The sequence below is a fragment of the Ctenocephalides felis genome, unplaced genomic scaffold, assembly GCF_003426905.1.
Source record: "Ctenocephalides felis isolate EL2017-DRISC unplaced genomic scaffold, ASM342690v1 CF-g0.4_SCAFFOLD_01604, whole genome shotgun sequence".
NCBI classification, from domain to species: Eukaryota; Metazoa; Arthropoda; class Insecta; order Siphonaptera; family Pulicidae; genus Ctenocephalides; species Ctenocephalides felis.
Genome location: NW_020537758.1, coordinates 34,306,619 through 34,317,703, shown reverse-complemented (window position 1 = coordinate 34,317,703; position 11,085 = coordinate 34,306,619).

The following is an 11,085-nucleotide window of genomic DNA, read 5'->3' as shown; positions in this document are numbered from 1 at the left end:
AATATTTTAATTTTGATAATTATATGTACATTATTATGATGCCGACTTTTCTTCCACGCCACCCATGAGGTGAAGTTGCCAGGCGCGTTTTTTTTAATGTGGTATCGCCACAGAAATAGATACTTTCATTCATATTTACGTTTCTAATACATTTCAGATGGAAATGGATATAGTGTAAATACTACTAAGTATCGATTTCTGCAGCCCTAATCCACTTAATCTAACTTACAAACTAATTATACCTAACTGACCCAAATATATCGCGAAAAGAAGAACCACCGCGAAATGACCTGATGTACCCAAAAATTTCGGTTTTAAAAATGAAAGAACCTCTCGTGGTAAAGAAAAAAATCAATATAAAATCTGTACTTTAGTATTTTAGCGGTGATTGTAAATTTATAAAAAGAGCATTTACATGATGTACCCCCCAGATCCACCATGTAAACACTTGGAAAAAAACTTCATAGGTTCCCAGCCTATGAAGTTTTATGACAAATGATAATTAATTAATGTAAAAAAAGCGCGAAAAATATAAGAGAAGTTCTTTCATGACGCCACCCTTTGAGCTCTGAATAAAAGTACGCGAACAACCCCAAAAAAAGGTACGATCGAAGATTTTAATGTCAAAACGTCCCTTAACCTGATATTAACTAAATACTACTATAATAATAAAAAGTCTTATCTCACAGTTAATTTTCCTTTTGATTATGTCATATCATCCAATTCTGTTGCAGGCGGTAGTTCAGGTAGTAGTAGTGGTGCTAGTTGGTTTTGAGTTGATATTTTCTACCAAATCTCGTGCAAGACCTAAAAAGAATAGAGTTTCACTACATTTATTTGTATGGGTTGTAGAAGTAATTGTTGGTACCCACTTGCACATATCCTTTAATTTGGTAGTGGTCTCCTGGTGGTTCGTGTATATCTTCGTAAAACATATAGACACACAATACAATGTCTTCTTTGAAAGACATCTGAAATGAAAAAAAAAGCACAAATGCCCCTAAAAATAGGACAAACAAATAAACGGGGCCCCGGTTATATTAATAAAAGAATGTATGGTCATAACTAATAATAAGGTTAAATTAACAATAATAGGATAAAAACCCTTAAATATGCGTATCCTCCTGGCAGGTATTTAGAAGTCTTGGTGCTTTGTGGTGCGAAAAGAAATTAATTCTGTAACCCTGAAATAAAAGTGGTTTAGAAAATATAAAGAAAAAAGATTTATACATATTACTTAGCAGCATGCCAATAATTTTAGTGTTTTGGTACATCGATTGGTCTGACCATGTCCTCCTATGAGTTGTGGAAGTAGTTCTTGGTACTCACTTTCTATTCGGTAGAGGTTTTTTGGTAGTACCTGTATGCTTGGTAAGCAATTTTCTTGAAACGATATCTGAAATGAGATAAAAAAAAACACAAGTGCCCCTAAAAATAGGGACGAACATACAAACGGGGCCCCGGTAACAAAAATAAAAATATTTTATACTTATATCTAACTAAGGTCTAATTACTTAATATTAACTTATGAATACGAGAAACCTGTACGTATCTATATTGAGGTGAACTGAAAGGGTTAAGGGTACTCTTGTTAGAGTGCAATGATTGCTATTTGGTATGTTTAGCATCTCACTCCAAATATGAAAGGTAATTTAACTCTGCATGCCTGAAATAAAAAGTGACTTGAGAACATGGAATATGGAATTATGATGAATCATAATTACTATATGTGGCAACCTGCTTGTAATCATTCCAGTGCTCTGGTACATCATATAGGTACACATCTTCTCCTGTTCGTTGTTGTAGTATTCAACCTCCTGGTATCTTTAGTTGAGGCCCATTTACACTAAAATAAATATTAATTTTGTTATTTTTTTACATAATTTAGGGTTTTGTATCATCATACTTTTTTTCAACTTCAAACAGTACGTCTTCAACATTTCTCCGTTTAGGAGACTTATTGTGCAATCACAAAAAATTTAAAATTTTAATTAAAATATGTTCATTGCATTACGGTAGAAAAATCAGTCAAAATAAAACAAGTAATTTATTTAACAAAGTTTTTAGATTTTTAGACGAGTTATTTACATCCATGCTACTAATAAAATAATTCCAAAAAAATAAACATTGTACAAATAATACTAATTATAAATTAAAGTGTATGGGGTTGCGTTGCTTCTGGGAAAAACATCGCAAGGACCCATACACCGAACGAAAAAAAAAATTATTAACGAAACGCGAATTACTAGAACCTGCCGTAGGGGGTAGGCGACAGGAACACATTTAAACGCGGAAATCGTTTCAAACGATATTAAAATTACGAACAAGTCTTCGCACGAACAAAAAAAAAATTAAATTGTCGACGCAAATAACTCAAAATTATAATTTAACAAAATTATAAAAAATAATTAAAAACTGTCAATGTGATTGAATAAAAAAAATTCATGCACAATAAGCCCTAAAGCAATCCGCCACTGCGCAAAACACTGTATGAAATCTGAAACAAAACAAATGTAGCCAATCGTAAATATTTGAAACATAAGATTTATATAAAATTTAATATTTAATTATATTTAAATTTAATAATCTAAAGATTGCATTAAATTATTTATGTTAACTCAAAGGCTAAAATTAAATATTTTCACGACAATAAACACTAAGGCGACACTTCAGCACAAATATATTGGATTAAAAAATGTAACGCAAATCGTTTAACATTAAAGAGACGAATTTTCACTTCAATTATTTACATTCTTTTAATTATAATTCAACAGAAAATCAAGTCAAATCGAATCAACCAAAAGACAAGTTCCATGACACGTATTTGAAAAGAATGCACGAAATGATTACATAATACATAAATGTTTCAGAGACTTACCACTGACTGTAGTGTTCACCGAGAGGTCCAAATACAGAATGATTTTAGTTGTTTTACGCACTCTTTTATTGGGGTCAGAAAGGGACAAAACTATGAATTGTTACCAGATGATACTAAAATTCAAAAATTGTTATCTAATTGAATAGTTTCGGGTTCGGAACCATAGAGGGTGCAATACGAAAAGTTTATTGCACCTCACAATAGTCATAATTCAACCTTCGTGGCGACATGGCCCAAATTATTACTGCTAATATTGCATCTAGTTCTGTTTGATTCATATATTTGATTTGATTGTGAAGTATTATTTGTATTAAATACGTTTTTATTTGTATTTGCGTCTTTTCAATTTGTGCGTTTCTATATATAATTGTAAAATAAAACTAGTGGTGTATGGCATTGTGCCTTAAGGCAAATTGCTGGAACTTTCCGTACCGTAATAGAATATTCGAGAAATTTTAAACGGTTTTCAAATATATTATTACAGATACAGTAACTTTCATTATTTTTGTTATATCTTGTTATATCTGAGCAAATTAAATGTAAATCATAAATCAATTTATCTGCAGAACATTAACAATCGTCATTCTTTTCGAATTCAATTTCAAAAAAATAGTTGCCTAAAGGGTCTGGGCGTGTTTCCATACAGAATTGGCCCCACCCTGGTATTTAAATAATTTTGATTTCGAAATACCAAATTTCAAATCCGTAGCTCATCATTTGGCCGAGGTATCAGTGAAAACATGTGAAAGTGGTCCCTTTTTTTAAACTCACTTTTTGTCGGAAATATGAGAGATATCGAAAAACTGTTAACGTCATTCTATTTGTACTGATCTTGTCTATGTTGTCCATAATAAATAATGTGAAAAAATTACTTGTTATTGCGTGAAAAGGTGAAAATGATTTTCATTTTCCATTTTTTTGTGCGGCTTTTTTGACTACTTTTATATTAGCATCATACGTAAAGTTGTAATAATTATTGAAATTAAAAAAAAAATCATTCGAAAGCCTGTACATTTTTCTTTATTGTGCAAAAATTCATTTAAATCTAAGTGGAAATTGGGAGAAAAGTTGGAATAACTTAAGCTAGTTTACCTCGATTACCTTTTCTAATCCATGCGCTCGAAAACGTGACTGAAAATTTGTATCCATACATACATACACACACACATCCATTTTTTCTGAGGTATGCCAAAATGTTCAGAAACCATTAAAACGTCGAGAAATGTAAAAATTTTCAATTTCGATTTTCGCCCATTACAATAACTTACAATAAGAAAAAAGTAGCCGGACTTTTTTCCGGAGCGGTCTGGTATTGTTCTGGATCGATCCGGACTTTTCCGGGTTGGAACCGGTCACGTTTCTTCCGGAACCGGGTCCTTTTTGGACTTTGGAACCGATTCTTGAAAATGACGGTTCTTGACAGCTCTAATTGGTAGGCAACCTAACACTAAAAAACTTGGGTCACTGTCAAAATGTTTATTTCGGTTTGACATAATTGCACAAAAATTAAATAAAGTTCAATAAAACCATTTTTCTCAATCAAAAAAGATATCAATACAATTTGTGCCATTCTAGGGTGCTTACTCGTATGGTATTTTTTTAAAAAAAACTTATTTTGTGACATTTGCAAAATGTTTTTGTTGGTTTGACTAGATTTCACAGACATCAAATAAAATTTAACTAGCTGTAAGTGGAATTCTGTCTTGAGGCAATTATGGCATCGTGCCTTAAGGCAAATTGCTGGAACTTCCCGTACCGTAACGAAATGTTCAAGGAATACTGAATGTTTTCAAATAGATTATTATAAATATTGTAACATTGTCTAATATTTATAAGAATTATATAAACTGAATTGCAAAGTTGAAATTATTTGTAAAGTATATTAGAACTATAGTCAGTATTAAAAATTAAATCTGAATTATTTTCGATTACGATTGACAAAAAATTAAAAAACAAAAAAAAAGGTTCAAATTTTTTTCCAAAATTAATTATTTTGTTAAGACAAGCAGAAAGTTCTTTGAATCATTTAAATCGGACGCTTAGTTCTCTCAAAAACTGCCATTTTTTACATATTTAGCTCTGTATCTTTGAAATGGCGGGACCTTCCTTTGTCAAAAACTATTAAACACTTCTCCCAATCATTACTAATTGAATGTTTTTTAGATCATTCAAATCGGATATTCCGTTCTCTCAAAAAATCGATTTTTATTTTCTGCACTCTTTGCTTCGTATCTCCGAAACGGCTGGACCTGCCTTTGCTAGAAACTGATCAGCTCTTTTCCCTATTAATAGGAATCGAATGTTTTTTGAACCATTCAAATCGCTTGATCCGTGCGCCCGAAAACGTGACTGGAAATTTGTATCCATACATACATACACACACACACACATCCATTTTTTCTGAGGTATGCCAAAATGTTCAGAATCCTTCAAAACGTCGAGAAATGTAAAAATTTTCAATTCCGATTTTCGGCCCATTTTAATAACTTACCCTACGGGAAGTTAATAAAACTATTATTGCATCTAAACAAGTTTTCTATTTTTGCAAGCTAGACTATTTTTAGCTAGGTTTTTATTATTTTTATCCTGGGATCTTTTAAATTCAATTTAGAATTATTTTAATAATATAATAATATTAACAACAAATAAAAACATATATTTTGGAATATACTATAATTTATTAAAATTCTCAAGCCAACAAAACCCTTCCATCTACTTCATTATCAATTAAATTATGTACTTAAGAATATATTTTCATCTAAATCCTATAAGAAACCAACTAAATCACAACAACAATTACAATAATAGTAATTGGAACAATTAATTTGAAGATTTTCTGAAACATTTCTAAATTTTAAAAGGACATTTTTTGACAGGTCAGGTGTGATATAAAACAGAATGATAGTGAAAGATAGTACGATTATAAATCCCATCTATTTGCATCTGAACAAGATATCAATTTTTGCAAGCTAGGATATTCTAGCTAGCTAAGAATAATAAAAAAATTATCCTGGGATTTTTTGAATTCAGTTTAGCATTGTGAATTATTTTAATATTCACATATTTGTAGGTACAACAAATAAAAAAATATATTTTAGGATATATTATAATTTATTAAAAATCTCAAGCCAACCTATAGACAAAACCCTTCCATCGCTTCATTATCAATCACAATATGTACATAAAAATATATTTTCATCTAAATCCTATAAGAAACCAACTAGATTACAACAACAATTACAATAATAGTAATAAGAACAATTAATTTAAAGATTTTCTAAAACATTTAAATATTAAAAGGACATTTTTTGACAGGTTTTGACAGGTTTGATATAAAACAGAATGATAGTGAAAGATAGTACGATTATAAATCCCCTCCACAGAATCATGTTGGAATTCTCTCTTCAGTCTACCGCTGGTCGTAGAGGGGAACGGTCGCGTCGCTCCGTTCCAGAAAACACGTGGTCGCGTGGTTCGAAAATAATAAATGATGTGAAATAAATGATAAATTAAATTGATTGTTATTAAATCAATTAGAAACAGCATTAAGTAATTGAATCATTAGTGTTTTAAGTGATAAATTGACGCCAAAACTTCATTTTCTAACGTTCAAGTTTACTACAAAAACTAGTGTGTGGGGTAAAGTGTATTGTTGTGCATTTCTTTATCATTTGATAAACTTTTGGTGATTTTGAATCAATCAGTGTCGTCACTTCCCGAATTTTAAATAAAGTATTTTATTGGATTTTTATTTATTTATAGGTGCAAAAATTTACATTATTTATCAAACAAATAAGAATTATTTAAGTGAATTTACATTATTTATTAAACAAATTGGAATTATTTAAGTGAATGTGTGGTGTATAGATTTGTGCGTTAAAATTCTTATTAGAATAATCAATAAAAATAAATATTTGAATTGAATTTGAAAAAATAAATATAGTGCACTAAGTCTATCGATTTTTAAATGAATTAAATTAATTATATATTCAAATTTGAAAAAGTTATTAAGTGATAAATTGTCCCAACAAAATACTTTTACTAAATTTATATCTTACAATAATCGAGTGGTGAGTGTTTTGAATTTTCTATTTGATATATGTATAGTGAATAATTATTCAATTTAGTGCACTTTCCAAGTTCATTTATAATTTAATTTATGTGTTATAAGTTTATTCAAATTAAACCTAAAAGTAAGTCAATACATATTTCAGTTAAGGGTTAGTGAAATTAAGAGTGATTTAAAGTTCAGTGAAGTTTTTGTGTGTTTGAGTGCCTTTTTCAATTGGATTATTATTTAGCTGAACTCTGATTGTAAGTACATTTTATTATTATTATACAAAGTTAATAATTATATATATGGTTTTTTAAAAGTTATATTCCATATTCATTATATTCAGCGAAACGAATTGTCCATAAGTTTAAATATAACATTTATTTTTAAAATTTTGACAAATTTGAAATTAAATATAATTTTAACTATAAGTATTTAGAAGTTTGAATCTACTGAATTAATTATATTCAACTTTCAATATTATTGGCAAAGAACAATTTCCCGAAATTGTTTACAATGTGTTACAATTTTCCGAGTTTTTTGCAGTAAATAAAATACAGTGGCGTTATTAATGTTTCATAAAAGGTTTTATCGTTTAAATATGCGATATAAGTTTTATATTTCTCAAAAAATTTTAAAGCATATTATATAAAGCATCTAAAATATATTCAAAGTATATAAAAAAAAATTCTAAAATTAATCAGGTATGCATTAATTAATAAACAATTAACTGTATGACTTTAACAAGCCAAGGAAATTAATATTAAATAATTAACAGATATGATTATAATTAATGATAAGAATATTATATAATATTTATAATATTTAAAATATGATATAATATTTTATATATTGTATAATGTTGTAAATATATATAATATTAAAAATATTATAAATGTTATATGATATTATACATATTCATTATAATTATTATTAAATATATATTTTACATCCATCATAATATTTTATATGATAATATTGCATTGATATGTGAACAAATAAACATTTGTCATTTCCAAAAAACGTGAAATGTGAAAAGAGCTTTACCTCACACGGTGCAACTATTTATTTACCTTTGGATGGTAACAAAATTTCATTTACTTTTGAAATGCCATTTATAATACTTCTTGTCTCACTATTATACAACCGGACGCATTTATACAAGCGTATTAAAATTGAATTCAGCATTTTGTACAAAGGCATATTAACATTTGGAGTGATTATTTCATTCCTTCATTCAAAAAGTTGCTTTTAATATTTAAAGTAATTATTTCTTTGTTTTATTTACAGAGTTTCTTTTAAAACGATATCTCAAACAATAGTTCTTTGAAAACGTGTTCAAGAATAACATTCATGGCCATCTTTTCAATTTAAAAACTCGCGATGTTGGATACACAAAAAGCCTTTATCTTAGATTTTCTATTTGTTATTTAATTTTTGAAGTATTTTGTGAATTCATTTGATGCGTCAAGCGTTTTATACAAGAGATATTAATTATTGGATCTCTTCTGGTATGTGAAAACAATTACTTTTAAAGAATTCTAGATTTTATTTTAAATTATTACTTGCACAAAATTGTATAATATTTCAATTCATGCTCATTAGCAATTAAATAATAATTACCTGAAGCATTTATTATTTAAATATTCATTTATCAGTTTTATTAAATGAAAATTTTTCATATGATAATTTTCTTATATAGTGTTTTTTGCGAAATACATACCATAACGTAACATAGGCATGAGAATTATTTAATACTAATCTGCATCAAACTTCTTGTAACATTACACTATTTTTCCTAAATCGATTGAATTTGACAAGTGCCTAAAATATTAATTATTGATTGAATACATAAATAAACTAGTGGGGTGTATGGCATCGTGCCTAAAGGCAAATTGCTGGAACTTCCCGTACCGTAACAAACCGTTCGAGGAATACTGAATGTTTGAAATAGATTATTATTTCGATATACAAATAAAAATGATACAATTTTTTTTCCAAAATCAATTATTTTGTTAAAACAAGCTGAAAGTTCTTCGAATCATTTAAATTGGACGCGTAGTTCTTTCAAAAACTGCCATTTTTTGCACATTTAGCTCTGTATCTTCGAAATGGCTGGGCCTGCCATTGCCAAAAACTAACAAACACTTCTCCCAATCGTTACTAATTGAATGTTTTTTAGAGCATTCAAATCGGATGCTCCGTTCACTCAAAAACTCGATTTCTATTTTCTGCACTCTTTGCTGCGGTGGATTGTTTGGGTGGACCTGCCTTTGCCAAAAACTAATCAGCACATCTCCCTATCAATAGGAATCGAATGTTTTTTGAACCATTCAAATCGGTTGATCCGTGCGCCCAAAAACGTGGACGAAAAATTGTATCCATACATACATACACACACACACATCTATTTTTTCTGAGGTATTCGATTTTCGGCCCATTACAATAACTTACCCTACGGGAAGTTAATAAAATAGAATTGTTAGGATTGGGATTTAGGATTTATAATCTGATTGATTTCAAAATATTTTCATTCTAGATCTTTTCATCAATATTTTTGTGGAAACATATCTTACCACTAATAAAAGATGTTATTAGTGGTAATTTTCCTTTATTCTTCGCATCGGTAATAGTTAAATTTCAACCTTTTCATGCGGCGATTTACAATTTTTTCTTATTGATGCCTAGTATTATTGATCATCACTGATTATTGATCATTCACTGTAGGTAAAAATCTTTGCTTGTAATTTAGGCAAAAATAATAGCAATATTATTGAATATCCTTAAAGTTTTATACTCACTATATTCACTTCACCAAAGCACCATACCATTGAATATCCAAAAAGTTGCATACACACAATATATTTCATCTGATGCTTCTCCTAAAATATTCAAAACAGTAGCACATCATTTATATTCTTATCACATATCTATGTGCCTACTAGTGTTAAAATTTTGCCATAATAATTTACCAATTTCAATTAACAACTTTCCATTATATTCCTTTGATCGGTCGGTCGGTGGAACGAGTATTTCTCTGCATTTTGAGGCCCCTGAGCGAAATCATTTGAGAGTGTTCTACAGAGATGTATTGTTGGCTCATGAGATGCGACTATTAAAGTGTCATAAAGCAATATATTTCATCTGGTGCTGTTCCCAAAATATTCAAAACACTAGCATTTTATTTATATTTTCACCACATGTTTATTTGCCTACTAGTGATAAAATTTTGCCGTAATAATTTACCAATTTTAATTCACAACTTTCCATTAATTCCTTTGATCGCTCGGTGGAACGAGTATTTCTCTGCATTTTGAGGCCCCTGAGTGAAATCATTTGAGAGTGTTCTACAGAGATGTATTTTTGGCTCATGGGATGCGACTATAAAAGTGTGATAAAGCAATATATTTCATCTGGTGCTGTTCCTAAAATATTCAAAACAGTAGCATATCATTTATATTCTTATCACATATTTATGTGCCTACTAGTGATAAAATTTTGCCATAATAATTTACCAATTTCAATTCACAACTTTCCATTATATTCCTTTGATCTGTCGGTGGAACGAGTGTTTCTCTGCATTTTGAGGCCCCTGAGCGAAATCATTTGAGAGTGTTCTACAGAGATGTATTGTTGGCTCATGGGATGCGACTATAAAAGTGTCATAAAGCAATATATTTCATCTGGTGCTGTTCCTAAAATATTCAAAACAGTAGCATATCATTTATATTCTTATCACATATTTATGTGCCTACTAGTGATAAAATTTTGCCATAATAATTTACCAATTTCAATTCACAACTTTCCATTATATTCCTTTGATCTGTCGGTGGAACGAGTGTTTCTCTGCATTTTGAGGCCCCTGAGCGAAATCATTTGAGAGTGTTCTACAGAGATGTATTGTTGGCTCATGGGATGCGACTATAAAAGTGTCATAAAGCAATATATTTCATCTGGTGCTTTTCCTAAAATATTCAAAACAGTAGCACATCATTTATATTCTTACCACATATTTATGTGCCTACTAGTGATGGAAACTTGCCATAATAATTTACCAATTTCAATTTACAACTTTCCATTATATTCCTTTGATCAGTCGGTCGGTGGAACGAGTATTTCTCTGCATTTTGAGGCCCCTGAGCTAAATCATTTG